Genomic DNA, 21,285 nt, shown 5'->3' on the forward strand with positions numbered 1-21,285 from the left:
GCCAGAATCCTCCAATATGTTTTTTATAAGAAACAAATTTAAAGTGGAGTGGTACATATGGAGTAAAGGTAAAAGGCTAGAACAGAATCTATTATGTTTCAAGTGAAGTAAAAAAAGCAAGGGTGGCCATCCTGATCTAAGATCAAGCAAAAGCAGAACTTGATATTAAAAGAGATAAGGAAGGAAACAATATTCTGCTAAAGGATACCATAGATAATGAAGAAATATCAATACTAAATATATATGCACCAAGTGGTAGAGTATAAAAATTCCTAAAGGAGAATTAAGAGAGCTACAAGAAGAAATAGACAGCAAAACTATAATAGTAAGGGATCTCAACCTTGCCCTCTCAGAACTAGATAGCTCAAACAACAATATAAATAAGAAAGAAATTAAAAAGATAAATAGAATACTAGAAAAGTTAGGTATGATAGATCTTTGGAGAAAATTGAATGGAGACAGAAAAGAGTATACTTTCTTTTTAGCAATCCATGGAACCTATACAAAATTTGACCATATAGTAAGACATAAAGACCTCAAAATTAAATGCAGAAAGACAGAAATAGTAAATGCATTTTTTTCAGATCATGATGAAATACAATTTATATTCAATAAAAAGCCAGTGCAAAATAGACCAAAAAGTAATTGAAAATTAAATAATCTCATCCTGAAGAATGAATGGGTGAAACAGCAAATCATAGACACAATCAATGATTTCATCCAAAAGAATGACAGTAATGAGATAACATACCAAAATTTGTGGGATGCAGGCAAAGTGGTAATAAGAGGAAATTTTATATCTCTAGAGGCTTACTTGCATAAAATAGAGAAAGAAAAGATCAATATATTGAGCTTGCAACTAAAAAAGCTAGAAGAGCAAATTAAAAACCCCCAAAGACCAAACTTGAAATTTTAAAAATAAAAGGAGAGAGTAATAAAATTGAAAGTAAAAAAAAAAAATTCTGAATAAAATGAAGAGCTGGTTTTATGAAAAAAACAACAAAATAGATAATAAACCTTTAATAAATTTGATTAGAAAAAGGAAAGAGGAAAATCTAATTGTTAGTCTCAAAAAAGAAAAGGGAGAAATTTCCACTAATGAAAAGGAAATTAGAGTAATAATCAGGAGTTTCTTAGTTCAACTTGATGCCATTAAATTTGATAACCTAACTGAAATAGAGGAATATCTACCAGAACATAGGTTGCCCAGATTAACAGAGGAGGAAGTAAATTGCTTAAATAGTTCCATTTTAGAAAAAGAAATAGAACAATCTATAATCATATCCCTAAGAAAAAACCCCAGGATCAGATGGAATTACATGTGAATTCTACCAAACATTTAAAGAAAATTAACTCCAATACTATATAAACAATTTGAAAAAAATAGGGAATGAAGGACTCTACCAAATTCCTTTTATGACACAGACATGGTACTGATACCTAAACCAGGTAGGAAGAAAACAGAGAATGAAAATTATAGCTCAATCTCCCTAATGAATATTGATACAAAACTCTTAAATAAAATTTAAGAAAGAAATTACAGAAAATTATCCCCAGGATAATACAACAAGACCAAGTAGGATTTATACCAGGAATGCAGGGTTGGTTCAATTATTAGCATAATTGACTATATCAATAACCTAATTAACAAAAAATATGATTATCTCAATAGATGCAGAAAAAGCATTCAATAAAATCCAAAACCTATTTCTATTAAAAACACTAGAGAGTACAGGAATAAACAGATTTTTCCCTAAAATAGTCAGTAGCAGTTATTTAAAACCATCAGTAAGCATCATATGTAATGGGAATAAACTGGAACCATTCCCAATAAGATCAGGAGTGAAACAAGGTCACCCATTATCACCATTACTATTCAGTGTTGTATTAAAAATGATAGCATCAGAGATGAAAAAGAGATTAAAAGAATTAGAGTAGGTAATGAGGAAAGCAAATTATCATTCTTTGCAGATGATATCTTAGAGAACCCCAGAGAATCTACTAAAAAGCTATTAGAAATAATTCACAACTTTAGCAAAGTTGCAGGATGCAAAATAAATCCACATAAATCCTCATAATTTTTATACATCACCAACAAAATCCAACAGCTAGAGATACAAAGAGAAATTCCATTTAAAATAACGTCAATAAGATAAATATTGGGGAATCTATCTGCAAAAGGAAAGTCAGGAACTCTATGAGCAAAACTACAAAACACTTTCCCATACAAATAAAGTCAGATGTAAACAATTAGAAAAATATCAAGTGCTCTTGGATAGGTCGAGAAAATATAATGACATGACAACACTACCTAAACTAATCTATTTATTTATTGCTACACCAATGAGACACCCAATGACCTAGAAAAAATAACAACAAAATTCATCTGGAAGAACAAAAGTGCAAGAATTTCAAGGAAACTAATGAAAAAAAAAATCAAATGAAAGTGGCCTACATGTACCTGATCTAAAACTATATTATAAAGCAGCAGTCATCAAAACCATTTGGTACTAGCTAAGAAAAAGAGTAGTTGATCAATGGAATAGGTTAGATTCACAGGACAAAATACTCAATAACTATAGCAATCTAATGTTTGACAAACCCAAAGACCCCAGCTTTGGGGACAAGAATTCACTATTTGACAAAAACTTCTGGGAAAATTGGAAACTAGTATGGCAGAAACTAGGCATTGACCCACACTTAAAACCATATACCAAGATAAAGTCAAAATTGACTCATGATTTAGACATAAAGAATGAGATTATAAATAAATTAGATGAACATAGGATAGTTTATCTCTCAGATCTGTGGAGGAGGAAGGAATTTGTGGGCAAAGAAGAACTAGACATCACTACTGATAAGAAAATAGTTTTGATTATATTAAGTTTTAAAAGTTTTGTACAAATAAAAGGAATATAGACAAGGTTGGAAGGGAAGCAATAAACTGGGAAAACATTTTTACATTCAAAGGTTCTGATAAAGACCTCATTTCCAAAATATATAGAGAATTGACTCAAATTTATAAGAAATCAAGCCATTCTCCAATTGATAAATGGTCAAAGGATATGAACAATTTTCATGTGAAGAAATTGAAACTATTTTTAGTCATATGAAAAGGTGTTCCAAATAATGATTTGATCCGAGAAATGCAAATTAAGACAACTCTGAGATACCACTATACACCTGTCACATTGGCTAAGATGACGGAAAAGATAACAACAAATGTTGGAGAGGATGTGGGAAAACTGGGACACTGATACATTGTTTATGAAACTGAACGAATCCAACCATTCTGGAGAATAATTTGGAACTATGCTCAAAAAGTTATCAAACTATGTATACCCTTTGATCCAGTAATGTTTTTACTGGGCTTGTATCCCAAAGAGATTTTTAAAGAAGGGAAAGGGACCCACATGTGCAAAAATGTTTGTGGCAGCTCTTTTTGTAGTGGCTAGAAACTGGAAACTGAGTGGATGCCCATCAATTGGAGAATGGGTGAATAGATTATGGTATATGAATGTTATGAAATACTATTGTTCTGTAAGAAACAAGAATGATTTCAGAATGAACTAATGCTAAGTGAAATGAGCAGAACCAGAAGATCATTATACACAGCAACAACAATGATCAATTCTGATGGACATGGCTCTCTTCAACAATGAGATAATTCAAACCAGTTCCAATTGTTCAGTGATGAAGAGAGCCATCTACACCCTGAGAGAGAACTATGGGAAATGAGTGTGGACCACAACATAGCATTTTCACTCTTTCTGTTATTTTTTGCTTTCATTTTTTGTTTTCCTTCTCAGGTTTTTTTCTTTCTTTCTAGATCCAATTTTTCTTATGTAGCAAGATAACTATATAAATATGTTTACATATATTGGATTTAACATCTATTTTAACATATTTAGCATGTATTAGACTACTTGCTGTCTAGGAGAGGGATGGAGGGAAGGAGGGGAAAATTTGGAACAGAAGGTTTTGCAAGGGTCAATGTTAAAAAATTACCTATGCATATGTTTTATAAATAAAAAGCTATAATAATAAAATATTAATAATTAAAATTTTAAAAGTGTCTGAGACTGAATTTAAATTCATGAAGATGAGTCTTCTTGATTCCAAATCCAGTGTTCTGTGCACTATGGCCCGCCTAGTTGCCTGCAATTGATGGCAGTCCATGATATCACACCAAACTTTAAAGTAAATTTGGTAAATGAAATAGAGTTAGCAGGGTGATTTATTGTGTACAAGTTTATAACATGAAGCAATTGATAAATGTACTTCTGGAGTATTGTTAATAATGAATATTTTTAAAGTGGCAAGTTAGTTCTGGTGAAATATGAGAACATGAATACTTTAAAGCAATTTAATCATGAGAAAATTATACCTCATTAATGAGTTCTCCAGATGATCATGATATTAAGTGATTAGAGTTTTTTTTTTCCAATTCTTCTGATAATCTATATGTCAGTGTTGTTACAAATTATTTTTAAATGACCAGGCATACTACTTAGAAGAAAATGGCAAGAACTAGCACATTATGAAGTTATTGAAAGACCATCTCAAGAATGTTGAGAAATAATATCTTATCATTAAAAATCAAATTTTAAAGTGTGCAGTAAAATATAGAACATATCGTTAAAATCTTTTCATTTTAAAAATAGTGATAATAATTTACCATTAAACCTTTTCACTTTTTGAATATTTATTTTTAAAAACCTATAAATATAAAAAGATTTCTATATTAATAGGAGAAAATAAACATATATATAATATGCATATGTTGTAATATGATATGTATACATATTATACATGAATATATGTGTGATATGTTTTATAGAATTTATAATATAATATGCATATATTACACAGAAGTCTTAATTTCATTTTAAATTTTAATGACTACTTATATTAAATCTTTTACCTTTTTACTTTATTAAAATCTTAACTTTGAAGCTATTTATATATTATGTATATTAATTTTATATTCTTTCTATTAAATTAATAGATATTAAAGTTTAAAACTGCACTAAGACTTTTGGGATACCAGATTAAATTTATATAAATATAAAAATACACACAAACCTTGGCGGGGGGAATAAATATAAATATATATATAATATAATATATAATAAGTTATATATATACTTAAATAGGATGGAGGTAGCCACTATTAATTCAATCATCCATTCATTCATTTGACACATACTGAGTAACTGTATACAATGCACAGTTTTCAAAGAGGCAACAGATAAATACTATATTTTCTTTTAATATGGTCTAAAGACATATGACATATTTTTGACAATAACATTATTGATTCATAATGAGTTTTCAATCCAGTAAAAATGCTAAAATAAATAAATTTGGGCCGCTAATTTCTAGTCACAGGCATATCCCATCTTGTACTTGTTGAAGTTGATTTTTTTTTCAAATCTAAGTGGAAGATTTTACTTTGATTTCTATTAAATTTAATCTTATTAGATTTGGTCAGTATTCTAGCCAATAAAAATGTTAAAGAATCCTAAATGTATCATCCAACTTTATGTCATTTATAAATTTAATAAGCATGCTATCTGTTTTTATGCAATCCACTGATCAAAACATTAGGTCACACAGTGAACAATATAGATTGCAGGCAGCTTTACTGAAGAATACTTAAGCCAGTTATCATTCTCTTTGTATTTTGACCCTTTAATCCCCTAATTGTATTTTTGTCTAGCCTACTGCCCTTTTTCATCTTTCTCACCAGAATAGCAGGGGAGACTTTGTCACATGTTTGGTCAAGACATAGGTATACAACAATCCCTTTATCTACTCGTCTGTTAGCACCATTCAAAAAGGAAATAGGGTTAGAGTCAGATGACTTTTTCTAGATGACATTATACTGGCCCTTTGTAATGATTATGTTCTTTTCTAGGTGTTTACCAATCATCCCTTTAATAATATTTTCTAGATTTTTTTTTCCAGGAAACAAACCAAATTTACTGATCTGCAGTTAGCCAAATTCATTTCTTTTGCTTCAGTAAAAATGGGATAAATATTGTTCCTCTTTCATTTTGGATTGTTCAGAGGTCATCAACAATGACTCAATGATGTCACTGCCACGTTGTTCTTTATCAAAAATGTAGGTTAATTGGGCCAAATCATTTGATCTCCTTAAGATATTTTCTTTTATATTTTCTTCATCTTTTGTATCTACTCTTGTCATCTTTCCACCTTTATTCTATCTTTTCCATTCTAAGGTTCTTTCCCCTGGCAGGAAAGTTGTTTTTTGTTTTTGTTTTTGTTTTTTGCTTATTACTGATTGGTCATTTTTGGATGTGTCTGAGTTTCATGATACCATTTGAGATTTTCATGGAAGAAATACTGGAGTGATTTGCCATTCCCTTCTCAGCTCATTTTACAAACGAGGAAACAGACAAAAACAAGGTTAAATGACTTTCACAACTTTATACTGGGTGTTAAGTCCCCTATGAATCAAAATTGGCCTCTTTAAATAGATCCTCCTATATCTTATCAATGGAATGGGTTTCATTTTTGAGATCTCTCACTTCTTCTTGGACTGTCTTCCAAGTAGAATTTTAGTCCAATTTAGTCTACTTATCCTTTCTCTGAATCATTTATAATCTGACCTACTCAAACCTAGGATAAATATCAGACTACCCCGGCTTTTTTCTCCTTTTTTCACAAATTCTAAAATGAAGTGATCATATCCTCTCCCTGTCCCACTTTTTCATCATTTCCACTGAATGATATGGGGGATACATGCGTATTATGTACCAGGCACCTGCCAAACACTTTGCAAATATTAAATTATTTGATTTCATTTGATCCTCACAGCAGCCTTTTGAGGTAGGTCCTATTGTTCATATTATGAATAATAATGTATGAATAATATGTGAATAATTATATTCATTATCCGTTAATGTTAACTTCTGTTAAGTGACTCTTCTACAAAGATAGTAAATATTTAAGGTCAAATTTAAATTCAGGATTTCTTGATTCCAGGTCTAGTATGACGTCTAGTTGCCTTGGTCACTCTCTGTGGCTCTGCTTAGTGAGGGGAATCAAATCCAAAATAAAATTCTTCTATCTTTATGTAGAAAGACAGCATGATAGAGCAGACACAGCACTAGAAGGAAATCATCAAGACCTGGATTAGAATTCTACCTCAAACATATATTAGCTATATGATCCTAGAAAAGATTAACTTCACCGAACCTCAATTTCCTCAACAACAAAAGGATGAAGTGAGATTACAATTCTAAAACTCTATAGAAAACCTTAAAGAACTACATAAATGAAAGCTATCACCATGCTTACTAATGCCATTTCCCTAATAAGAAAGTTTCCTTTATTGCTACAGAAGTAATCTTGTTCACACAAAAGAAATTGGGGAAATTAAAATATATTTGTGATTATTTGGAATTCCATTTAGGGGCACTTCTAAACCATATTCTTAAACTGACCAATAATGAAGATGATGTTTTAGTGCTATGTTATGTGCTTGAGTTCTCTTAGCAACTAAAGAAAACATAAAGAAACATATTTTTAAAAAAAGAATTTGAAACCATATCAAAATCCAGACTTATTATACATATTTAGTTGAAGGATATCCACCATCTGTATCACAGCCCTCCTAAACTAAGGAACTAAGGAATACATGGAATTAGGAAAAATAGGAGACTATTCTACTTCTACAATGGTTAAAAAATATTTCATCTGTGGGAAAATTCCCAGTATACTTTTATGAACCGGTTGTCATGCTGGATCACTGCTGCAATAAAAGAAACATGAAAACATGGCCATCTTGCGGCCCCAAAGTTTAAGTTAGAGACTTTAATTTCAGCATCTGCACAAACAACAAACAATAGTTGTAGTTAACCTAAGGCAATAATAAAAACATAGATGGAACTCAAAATTCATTTCACTGAAGCACGACTGATTGACTAAAGACCTGGAAGGTGGCTCAAGCCCCAAGAAATATGGTGAATTTAGGCTTATTTTGGGGATCTTCTGAAGTATTAAAATTACAACACTCACTCATAAAGTCTATTTTATGAACTTTTGAAGGGAGGCTATTTCCTATTTGGTTTTTGTTCTCAAAGAGATAAAAAGAAAAAACTGAAAAATGGACAAGAAGATTTTAATGAGGGGAGAAGAGAAGGGAAAAGTAAAATATGGCTACAGAAAAGGTGACCTAGTAAATGTGAATCAGCTACAAATATGAATGAAGCTAAATAATTCTAACCAAAAAAAAAAAAAAAAACCAACAATACATTGAGCCAAAATAGGGTCTAGTCAATGAAGAGTTAGCAAAATGGAAATCTAATTTGGAAGTCCATGTCACTGGATTTCCATTAGGATAAGAACAAACATGCTTCAAAAATTTTTATCTGTTACACAGAAATTAACATTGCGGTGAGCAGATCTACCACAATATTATGAACTAACAACCAAAAGATGATTCAATGGCAGCTAAAGAAAATATGGTGCTTTAATGAGTAGGTGGTCAATACAATAGGGTAAATGTTTACTGTCTAGTATGGGGGCCAGACAGGTAGGGCTGCTAGTAGATAAAACTCTGGACCCGAACTTAGGAAAACTCATTCCCTGAATTCAGTCTTAGCTCAGACACTTACTGGCTGTGTAATCTTGTTAGCCTCAACTTCCTTACCTGTAAAATGGGCTGGAAAAGGAAATGGCAAATTGCTCTAATATTTTTGCCAAGATAACTCCAAAAGTGGGATCCCACAGAGTTAGATATAAATGAAATGATTGAATAAGATAAACAAAATGGGGACCAGAAGTCACTATCAAAGCAAGAAATTTAATAATAAAACATAATATTTACATGGAGTTTTAAAGTTTACAAAATGCTACATATATGTTATATGTATTTAATTATATAACAATATACATGCATATCATGCTCATTAAATATAAATATGTTTTGTCATGTTATACTCTTCATAAGTTCTTTTGGGATTTTCTTGACAAAGGTAATAGGATGGTTTGCCATTTTCTTCTCCAACTCATTTGACAGATGAGGAAATGAAACAAACAGGGTTACGTATCTTGCCCAGGGTCACAGAGATAGGAAGTGTCTGAAATTAGATTTGAACTCAGGTCCTTCTGACTCCAGGTCTGGCACTCTACCCATTACATCATCTAGTTGCCCAAATATAAACATATACATATGTGTTTTCTTTGATCCTTACAACTCCATGAAGTTGTTATTAGTGTATAAGAGATGAAATGCTTTACCCAGCGTCAATCCAGCTAGTGTGTGTAAGGCAGGTCTTGAGCTCAGGTGTTCCTGACTCCAACTCCACACTCTGTACCACTGTACTGCCTCTAAGAGATGTGGAGTGGGTTTAAAGCATATTTAGAAATTCAACAGGCCTGAAGACCTGTCCTTAGCAAAAGGGAAAATATCCCAGACATAAGGAAAAGCAGAGGGATGGGAGGGGTAGAAAAGAAGGAATAAGCATTTACATAGTTTTCTAATTTTGGACTAATTGTCTTTTATAGTTATCTCATCTGATTCTCACAAAAACTCTGAGTGATAGTGATATATGGAAGAGGAAAGAAGGGACAAAGCAAGAGATAATAGAATGCCTTTGGAGGAAAAGAATAGTTGTGTCATATGAGAGCACAGAATTCATGGTGGGAGGGAGGGTAACTATGAAATAAGATTGGAAATTGTAGAACTTAGCAAAGAGCCTGACATATACAAAAGTGGAAAGAAGAAATTTACTTGATAACTTTGATGTATATCTAAAAGGAATAATAAATTGTACATAGTAGATTTGCAGTTTCATATGCAATCATCTTTTTATTATTACACTGGTATGGAAATGCTTACTTTACTCCATAAGTTAAAAATAAAATATTTTTAAATGTGTTTTAAAAAAGAACTATTTAATGATTGGTCAAACCAAAAAAAAAAAAAAACATCAATTTTGTTTGACATGTAATAGTCATCTACTGAACATTTTGGCATCAGGTTTGTTTATAATGGTGTTCTCTGATTAATCAAACCACAGGAGGATGAGGCAAAGCAGAGCAAGAAAGATCTAGAGACAATCTATTGGAATAGTGGGTCATAATGATGACAAGGGTGGTAATAGGGTGTGAGAGTAGAAAGGAAGATAAAGTTGCTAGAGAAGTTGCAGAGGTAGCATTACCAGGATATGATAACTGCCTGGATATAGAAAGTGAAAAAGAAAGACAAGTCAAAAACAACTCTAAGGTTACCAACATGGTGAGACAGTACTCGAGCAGAAATGATGAAGACAGAAGGAACAAACATTTATAAGATGGAAGATATTTAATTAGGTTTTTGACTTACTGGGTTTGAAGTGGATTGTTAGGTGGGAAGAGGTACCATGTTATCATTTGGAAGTAGCTGTTGAAAGGTAAAGATGGAGGGGAAGATTTGGGGATCATTAGCACAGAAGCTGTATCTGCACTCATGGGAAGAAATGAAAATGTCAGTGGGAGAGGTTGTGGAACAAGGCAAACCAAGGACAGATGTCTGGGTTATAGCTCACATTTAAAAACCAGGAGAACCAATTAGAAAGATGAAGAAGCAATGTTTAAGGAGGTAGAAAATGAAGCAGAAGATTGTAACCTCTCTAAAACTAAGAAAGTAAAGCATATTTAGTAGGAAGGAATATTCACAGTGTCAAAATTCTGCAGAGGAATTAAGAAGAAAAGACTCTAGAGATAAAACATACATGAGGAAGAGACAGTTGTAAAAATTGCTGCCATGGATCTGTGCTGTTTTTATCTTAAATGAGGGGGAAAGCACACTTCAAAAAAGGACATATTTTTATAGTGCATAACCCCAAAGAATCATTTTCATATTTTCTAACATATGGCTATAGTTTTGTACATCTCATTTAATACACATCAAAGAAGTTCCAAAATTGTTGAGAAAGACAAAGAATCCCCCACGAAACAATTAAGATGAAACTAATGAAATGCAACTGAAAAATGACTAGACTGGAGGAGGCATGAAGATGCTGTTAGTTTTAAAATAAGCATTAAATGATTGTAAAAGATCCCAATTGGGTAAACTCCAAACCTCATTACTAAGGTAATAATACTGCAGTTGGGAACAAGTCTAGCACTTTGCCCATAATGGGAGCCTCCTTACTCAGAAGGACCACTGGGTTTCTGCAATTCATTCCAGGAATCTCATGTTTTATCTATCAAAGTGCCACCTTGTAAATATAGTGTGACCTGAAAGGATTAAAATTATATCTCATTAATACACTTTTTCTAAAAGACTTATTTTCAAACTCTTCAGTGAAAATCCATTTTAGCATCTGGTTAAATGGACTTCCCTTGGGGGGGAGCTTTTTTAAATATCTATTCTTTTCCCTACTAACTCTATCTTAATTTTATACTGTCTCTATTCATTTTTCATTTTATTTACTTCCATAATTTACATTTGGATAACCTAATGAGTGAAATGAAATGAAAAGGTTTCCAGCCTTGTTCTCTGCCCTTTAGCCCTCTTATTCTGATGCTAGCTTGGAGCTGGAGTACTCTGTATAAAGATTAGTAGTCAACCAGAGATCCCTAATTACGATAGCATTTTAAGACTCCCAAATTATTAAGAAAAATTCCTTGAATCAGATAAGACAAATATCATTTCTTTTTTATGGATGAGGAAATGGAATTTCAAAAAGATTAATAAACATAAGTGAAAACTAGTACCCAAACTCAGTCACTAAGCATCTGTTAAGCACTTACTATGTGCCAGATACTAAATTCTGAGGATACAAAGACTTAAGTCAATCCCTGCCTTCAAAAAGGTCACACTCTAATGGAACTCCAGTGCCCTTTTAATTATACTACAATTTGTTTAAATAAAGCTAGATGACAAACTCTTAAATCCCAGCATTGTCTCTTATTTGCTACAACTATTTATCCTTTTGTTAAGGTTTAAACTGTGCTTATCATTTTTTCCCTTAGTTTTGCTTCTCTAGGGTGTCATTTCAGGAGTCCAAAGTAGGATAAACTTTACACATTGTGATAATAAGGAAATAAGAGTAACATTAGGGGAGGATGGACCAAAGTTTCCTTACAAACTTAGAGTCTTGGGAAGCATAATCCTCTGACTAATATAACTATGGTCCCCTCCACAGCCCAAAGTTCCTGTACCCAAAGAGAACAATAACTTTGACCTATGCATATTTTTACAGTGACTAAAACATTATTTTTGACAGAGGCTGAGCTTTCAGCAGGATGAAAGGGACTAAAAAATATATGTTTGGACTCTTTAAGTATTCCATCTGACCTGATTTTTCAGCATGGACAGACTAACGCTAAAGAGTCAGCTAGCTCATGATAAGCTTTTCACTTTCCTTGGCAGTATATCATCTTTGACAAAATCTTGCAAGTTTTCTTTCTAAATTTCTAAACTGACAGGGCCCAGGCTTTTTCATAGAACTAAGTAACAAGCAAATAGGATGAAATAACTTCCTACTACACCATTATTAAATATAATGTGTATCCTGGGAATATATTAAATGAAAAGTATTGCCTACATTATATTTGTTACAGATTTTAAATTCACACGTGCATGTGATCCATCAGAATAAGCTATCCCAATGCTTAAAGTCTCTTAAGAGATCTCATAAACTCCAAATCTGGCACTAGATACTCTTGGTGGAAAGGTTTAATGTAGCAGCTGTATGTCCTGAAAATAGCGCTGGACATGAGACACAAAATATGTGACTGATTATAATTACATACAATTCCATCACAACCAAGCTGTGTGGCCTTGCACTGGTCACTTAATTTGACCTCTGTTAGCCAGTGTTAACAGATGTTGTTCATAGTGTGAGGTAATAGTCAGGTGGATGTATTTGATATTAGAATGTTAACTTCTTGCTAGTAGAGGTAATTTCATTCTTTGTATTTGTATCTTAAACTCTCAGCACAGAACTGGACACATAGAGACTCTTAAAAAAATCCTTCTTGGTTCATTGATTGATGTTCTCTATGTTCCAATAATTTTGTCCCTGTGTTTTCCATAAAAGCTGGGGACTAGAAGGAAATCATTGGGGTGGTGGAGTGGAAGTAAAGGTCCTGAAAGATTATTTAGAACATCAAGATCCAAGGGGGGAAAACAAAGAAGAAGGGTCAAGAAAGTAGAAAGTTCATTGCTTCTAAAGTTAGAAAACCTGGGTGGGAATCATAGGATTTGGCAGCAGTTACGACGTGGGTAACATAACCAAAGTCATAACCTTCCTCAAACTCAGTTTTCTCTTCTAGAAGATAAATGGATGTCCTCTGAGATGTCTAGATCTTATTAATCAATTCAAAACACATTGGTGATATTGTTTCTATGCATAAATTTGGAACTAGTGAGACTAGGAACTATTGAAAAGATCACCACTGCCACAGAGTTTGAACAGGGAGAAAAGCTCAATCAAGAAATATGTGATACATTAGTAGCAATGTGAGCAATTAGGATCTTTCCTTGGTCCACAGGGGAACCTGGATATCTTAAATTTTGTAGGCAGTCAAGATTCTGTCCAATCAGTAAACATTATTAAGCACCAACCATGAACCAGGCATTCTACTCACTGCCAGAGATACAAAAAGTGGCAAAAGACAATCCTCAAGGAGATCTGAACTATTCGAGGACAGCTTAGAACTTGTGATTCTAGATCATAGGACCTTCACAAAAGAGGAAGCTCACATGTCAGATGTAATCTAAGAAGCTAATCTCATTGCAAGGCCAGTGTTAGACTTGCAGATGTTTAAAATAATTGATTTCAAACTAACTAGGGCAAAGAAAATAAGTAAACATTTAAAGTTAAGGCCTCAAGTTCTTCAATAAAATGACTGAGGTCATTGTATGACAAGTCTGCAGCTCAAGAAGAGAAATCCCAAAGAGAACATAGAAAGACTCATTTTTATTCAAGGAGCAAAGAACTAAAGGCAGAGATGTTTCCCAAAGCTAAGTGGAGAAATTAAAGGAGTATTCTTTTGGGGAAACTATAAGAAAGTAGTATATCTGGCATGTACAAGAACTTTTTGTACCCCCAGCTAAAGATTGGCTAAGGAGATGTGAAATAATCTTGAATTTATTTTCTATATATTTTATGATAGTTATTTGTGAAATATTTTTGTGTGTACTTTTTTTTTGTCTCCTCCTAGAAAACATAAGCTCTTCAAGAACCAGAATTTTTTTTTTTTTTTAATCCTTAGGACCTGGTACAATAGGTGGAATACAGAAGATACTTAATAAATTGTTGTTGTGTAGTTGTTTTCAATTCCTATTTCCAACTCTTTGGTGCATTTTTTTTTTCGTTTGAGGACAGATGATAGAGTAGTTTTCCATTTCTTTCTCCAATTCATTTTTAGGGAAACTGAGGCAAACGGTGTTAAGTGGCTTGCTTAGGGTCACATAGCTAATGAGTGTCTGAGACAGATTTGAACTCATGAAAATGAGTCCTTCTCACTCTATCCACAGTGCACCTAGCTGCCCTATTAAATAAATTCTTGACTGAGTAATTGACAAGGCCAAATTTTTCCAAGCAAAATCTATTGATTTTAGTCTGAAAACAAAGCTTTGTCTAGCTCAGGCAAATGGACAACTTTTTAATAGAAATGTAGAAATAATAGAAAAAAATATAGAAACTAGCCAAAAGGAGAACTTGGAAGAATGAAAATTGACTTTAAAAAAATCAATGTCAACTTTCTCACTTCCATTCTTCAATTATTATGGTAATTTCTCTAAATTTGTTGCTTAGTAACAACAAAATTAATAATTAAAACACCTAAAAGTAGCATACAGTTTAAGCAATCTGTTATGGAACAGGTCTATATCACTACACTGAACATGAATAGAGCCCAAATCCAGAGACAAATAGTAGCCCCAAACAATGGACATGGTCTTTCTCTCAGCCATGAACAGAACCTTATAGTCAAAAGGAACAAAATCCAACTATAGTCGACATGTACAGTTTTCTCATCTCCAAAAAGATGGATGAAGATGGGGCAGTTAGCTGGAACCATAGTACCTAGAGCACTAGTCCTGATCAAGAACACATCTTAATGAGTTCAAATCTAGCCTTAAATACTTAGTAAGTGTATGATCTTGGGCAAGCTGTTCAATCCTGTTTACATTAGTTTACTCATCTATAAAATAATCTGGAGAAGGACACAGCAAACCTCTCCAGTGAATGTTTGTCAAGAAAACCCCAAACAGGGTTGTGAAGAGCTGGGTTGAAACAACAGAATAACAAAATGAAAATGATAATGATGATGATATAAAACACTTATGCAACAATTTGCAAATCAAAAATTATAACTCATTTGAAAACATGGATCCTATCTTTAGCACAGACCTCTTGCAAGACTCAAAGATCATATAGGTAAAAGAATACTGCCAGCATAATATAATGAATAGAATTCTGGACTAGAAATTAGGAAGGCATGAATTCAAATCTCTCCTCAGATTCTTACTAATTGTTTAATCCTTCTGCAAGTAATTTAGCTGCTCTATAAATTAACTTTTTTTTCATCTTTTAAGTAATGGGACTGACTAGATTCAGTGGTCTCTAAGGCTCCTTTCTGATATAATTCTATGATCTTATTTCTGTTTACGAGTTGTAAAATATTATGCAATTTTATTGTTATTTAAAGGAATCCCATATATTAAGATATATATGAATAGTATCACCTATGATCTATGATTAGATATAATGTATGTTATAACATATGTAATATTATGTGGTAAGATATAATGCTGATTACAGAGCATACTTACACACTGGAATTTTCTTAATACCATGTAGATGACAAGCTGAATTATAGAGAGTTTGCATGTTTTAAACACAAGGAAAGCATGGAGGTAGGAACCAGTGTGTTGTAATGGAAAGAGAAATATTTCTGGGGTCAAGGGAATCAGATTTCAAAATGACTTCTGTCCTGTACAATAACAAAGAAGTTGAACAAGTCTTGAGTTTCAGGCTCTTCATTTTGGGGAAGAAAGGGAACATTGGACTGGATCAGGACTTCTTAAAATTTTTCCACTTTTAACCCTTTTTCACTCAAGAAATTTTTACATGATCCTGGGTATATAGGTACATACAATAGGAATGCAAGTAAAATATTTACTGATAATAAATCATAATTTTGTGATTCCCATGTCCAGTTATAGGACCCCCCCTATATGATCATAGAGAGACCTGGGAAGAACTGATAGGAAATGAAGTTAGACCCAGAATGAATAAATCAAGTTAACTCAATAAACATTTGCAACAAAAGGCAGGAAGACACCCTGATCTCAAAGTATTCACAATTTTATGGAGTAGCCAATATACAGACAACTATGTGCAAACAATATAGATACACTATTAGCTAGAAATAAGCTCAGAAGGGAGGCCCTTGCATTAAGCAGCACCTTTTTGTATAAGATAAGGTTTTGGATGAGTTTTGAAGGAAGCCAAGCAAGACAAATCACGCAGGTCCATTTGCAGTCTCTGAAGTCAGAGACTAGGAAAGACCTTAGGTGATGGCACTGGGTAATGTGGTAGCAATGATCAGCCTCTGGGACAATTAAGGACAAAGACCCTAGGCAAAAATGAACCAAGAGGAAGATTCTAGCCTGTGGCACAGAAACCAGATAAGAACCCCAAGCAATATCAAAAGATGTGCTTCCTAGTGAGCCAATACATCACCTAATACTTTTATATATTTCTTATGAAGCCAAAAACAAATCAGCCAGTCTAACAATCCTGTGGCTTATAAATTAGTGGGAACACCTGGTTCCATATCTTACCTAAAAGTGGTAAGCCAATTTCCAAAACTAGATTTAATATATGCAGATATGTTTAACTATCTACTTTCTTATCTTATATGGTTGAGTCTATATGTCTATGCCTAAAAACTGTGTGTATATCTGGTCTTAAAAAACAGCTTTTGAAAGTCATTTTATATCTTTAAAAACCAATATCAGTTTTCATGTTATCTCTGAAAACCAGGAATATAAAGTCAGTTGTAATATATGATCCCTTCTAACTTAGAGACTTCTCTAGACATTTCAAAATGGAAAAATAACAGCCAATATTCTTAATTGACCCACCCACATAGGAAAAATATTTCTCAGTATTTGACTGTTTTCAAGTTTCAAGATCAAAATTGTTCTTCATATATGCATGTGGATGGCTTGGAATAAATCTGGAAAAATTAATGAAAGACACATGTGCTCCACTGAGCAAACTAGCTTTTCCATTAATGTTGTGTTCTTTTCCCAACTTCACATTTAGAATATTAAGCTTGTGATACTTCCTGCTATTATTCTCCATAGAGCCTTTGGATTCCATCAATATGATTTGGGGCTTTCTTCCCTGGGGGATATACAATGCTAACTGGGAGCCTTTAATAGTTTAGGTCATATTTGTTGGATAATTAAGTAGAAACCTGGTGTGATTCCATTAGTAGAATTTCATTAAGAAAAAATTCCATTTCCACTGCAATTTTTCATCACTAAGGTCTTTTATATATCAATTCTTTCAATTTTCATAAATTTGAGAGCAACCTTAATCACAAATACTAAAACGCCATTTTCTTAGCTTAAGAATTTTTCAGTAGCTTTTATTACATCAAAAAATGACATGATTGAGATACTCTTGCTCTATATCCTGCCATCTGCAATATTATAGAAATCAGTCTATGAACACATTACACCTGGCCAACAATTAAGCAATACCTCAACCTGAAAAGAATAGCAAAGTACTTCAAAAGGGGAGGGAGTATGCGTATGGGATGTCTCCTAGCTTGTTCCCCATTGCCTTCCAAAATACCCACACATTAGGCTCTTAAAAATGTTGATTACAATCATATTTTCTGTAGCTACTATAAATAGCTGATATTTATAGAGCACTTGAAAGGATTACAAAGCACTTTTATGCGTTTGATCCATATAAGAAATCTATGATGGCCTCTGTATTACAGGTTTTGTTATCTCCCCTATGCTAACCTTGCCTGTATTGATTCACAATGCTTCCAGTCATTCTTGGGAGGTCTTGATAATACTAGAGAACATTTAACATTATTCTTGAGATCAAAGCTTTTTAAACTGTGAGTCATGACCCCATATGGGGTCACATAAAAATGTAGGAGTCATGAAATTATGGTTTATTTTCAGTAAACACTTCACATATCTATAAATCCCAGGTCATATAAATAATTCTCAGGCAAAAAGGGATTACAAAAGGAAAAAAAAGTTTAAGAAACTTTGCTTTACATACAATGGGCAGCATATTTTGAGGTGAAAAATTGCAGAGAACATAGAGATTGTGTTTGTGGCTCCCTATCACTTCCAGGCTCAAATATAAAACTATCTGTTTGATATCCAGAGCCTTTCATAAAATATTCCCTGGCCACCATTTCAATCTTAAACCTTATACTCTCTTCCCACTCCATGTACAAGTGATGCAGTGACATAGGTCTCTTTCCTGTTTCTGGAATGAGACAGTTATTCCATGTTAATGCATGTTCATTGGCTTATTCACCAGTCCTAGAAAGTCCTTCTTCCTCAATTTTGCATTTTGGATTTTTTTTAAGTCCCATTAAAACTCTACCTTCTGTTTACTCCCAATTTATCTTGTTTGTATCTTATTTATATTTACATGATGTCTCCTTCATTAGAAGGAGACTTTTTTAGAGCAGGGACAATCTTGCCTTTCTTTGTCTCCCAATTGCTTAGGACAGTATTGAAAGATGACTTGAATTATCACATGAAATAGGATTTGCTTTGGGCCAATTAAAGAAAAGGAGAGGTCATATCTTTTTTTTTTCCCCAAAATTGAAAAAATCACAATATTGGAAAAAGGAAAATATCAAATTTGTAGTGTTTCTGTTTCTAATTCCTGGGAACATTGCTATCACTTTTCATTATCTTATTCTGCCCCATTCCACCACCTTTTACATTGACAAATAGAAGCAAATAAAAGAACTGAATGTAAATGTAAAATTGCTTTTAAACTAAAGATTGTATAAACACTGTGTTAGATTTCAAATAAGAGTACAACGCAAATGCTTCATATAAGCAAAGTGACACACAAAAAAAAAAAAAAAAAAAAAGGAGATCAAAGAAAATCTTACAGGAAGGGAGCCATTAGGTAGATTTCTAGTAAAGAAATAGCATGTCAGATCAAATTTTTTTTTCAGTTTTTAAATTAATTTATTTTTTTTACTTCTTCAGATTTGTCATGAAATTATTTTACATGATACATTTTGAATTAATTTTGAGATCATAATTTGTAATCCAACAGTTACATACAATGATTTTTTTTTCCATTCAAGTGCACAAGATCATGTTCAAATAATTAAATTATTAAAGGAATTTAATTTTCCTTTTAGTTCTGACATTACTAGATTTTAGTGACCATTAATCAACATCGCATTACACATTTCTCAAGATAGAAAGAGATGGCCATACTATTTTAGTATTGATGACTAGTGCTTAATGACATTTAAAAATTTTGCTGATGGAAATTATGTAAATGTATGATAGGCTTAAGTGTTTTGAAAATAAAAATCTAAATGTTGACATCATGTTTTTGCAGTACAAATGGTATTTGATTCAATAAACAATAATATTTGTAGATTAAAATATATTAAGTGAATCTAATGGCAAAACTATGATCATTTAAAATAAGAATCTAGAATTTTAAAAAATGGAGTGAGGGTTAAATAAATTTTCCTTTAGTAAGTAAAAGCAACAAAATTGGGGATGAAAATGTAAACTATTTAGAAATCTAAAACATTAGGAAATAGAACCAAACTGAAAAGAGCAGATCCCATTCAACCAAATAACACTGGAAAATGAAAACATTCCACAATCAAAGCAAGATGGGAAAATATCATAAAAGACATATAACAAAAACAATGGAGAGAGCCTCTATGTGTGAATAATTGCTCATGAAAACCAAATGGGAAAGTTCAAAATGAAGTATATTTACATCAAAGACACAAAATCAAAGAATCCTGATGGCTTAACCCTTTGTGTTAACAATCAGGATTTACTCTACTCAGTGAGTCCAATAAACCTGAAACTCGTGAAAATATTGTACCCTTTAATTTAAAAAAAAAATTAAATAGATTGCCTTCAAGGAATAAGCATAGTCTCCCTTGTGTAGACTCAAAAAGAGAAGATGGTTTTAGATATCAAGAACTAGAGAAAGAAATATAGTGTTAAGTAATTTTCTATAACATGATGCCAATCTTTACAATACAAAATGATGCAATATTTCCATCAAATCCTGAAAAAATAGCCATCATCCACAAGAAAGAAAAAAGGCTATGCAAATTCTTTAACCATGTAAGAACAAAGACATCTGATATCACAACTCCTGTCTTGTCCTTTTTTCTCTGAAAAGATATGAAAATTGCTTTTAAAATTACTTCAATTTTTAGAATATGCACTTAAATGTTGGATAAGTTTTCTAAGGAAAACCAAAGATATTCAAAAATTGTCATTACCAGACAGCATCTAGGCTGCAAAAGTTTCAATTGAAAACTTCCTGATCAGACCTCAGAACAAACATTTCAAATTGTTCAATTTAAAAGTAACCAAAAAGGGCAGAGTTTGACTTACTCCTCTTGAATACACCAGCATAAATGCAAGAAAATTGTTTCCATTTTTAGGTTCCTTTGTCAACTCTGCTTTTATGTCACAGGAAAAACAAACAAACACACTCCCAAGCAATGAAAAAGCAAAACCAAAAACAAACCCAATTATTTCATGGAAAATTATTCAAACACTATAAATTTACACTTAAAAATCAATAAATGGGACTGTTTTATTTTTAAAACAAAATCTGCATATTTGCTTATTTCAACTGAGCAAATTTCAATTGAGTGAACTTAGTTTACGTAAAACAAATGGTAAAAAGTTCCTATTTTACATACGCATACTGAAAAATATGAAATCTAAATGAGAGTCCAAGCCATATGCTCTTGGTATAAAATATCTCACTAGATCTTTAACTACTTTGTTGGTATGTTTAATGTCTAGTTACAAGAATGAAAATTAATCATCAAAGCATCACCATAATATAACTTGATTGGTAAGTGTGACATTTATACTAAGATACATAATACATAATAAGCCACTGTAACCCCAAATGTCTCCTGCACTATTTGATCTTATTCCTGATATTCCATGGGAGAGATTCATTCTTCTGATTCTGTCTGTGGAAGATTATAGTCTTCAGAAGTCTCTTGTTAAAAAATGAAGAAAAA

The 21,285-nt window shown here is 32.4% G+C and overlaps 1 protein-coding gene across 3 annotated transcripts in view; it reads right to left on the reverse strand.

The window, feature by feature from the left end:
• NEBL (nebulette) overlaps nt 1-21,285 on the reverse strand; it is a 458,082-nt gene that overhangs the window by 15,359 nt on the left and 421,438 nt on the right. The gene's annotated exons all lie outside the window — the stretch shown is intronic.

This window comes from Antechinus flavipes, chromosome 5 (genome assembly GCF_016432865.1).
Source record: "Antechinus flavipes isolate AdamAnt ecotype Samford, QLD, Australia chromosome 5, AdamAnt_v2, whole genome shotgun sequence".
NCBI classification, from domain to species: Eukaryota; Metazoa; Chordata; class Mammalia; order Dasyuromorphia; family Dasyuridae; genus Antechinus; species Antechinus flavipes.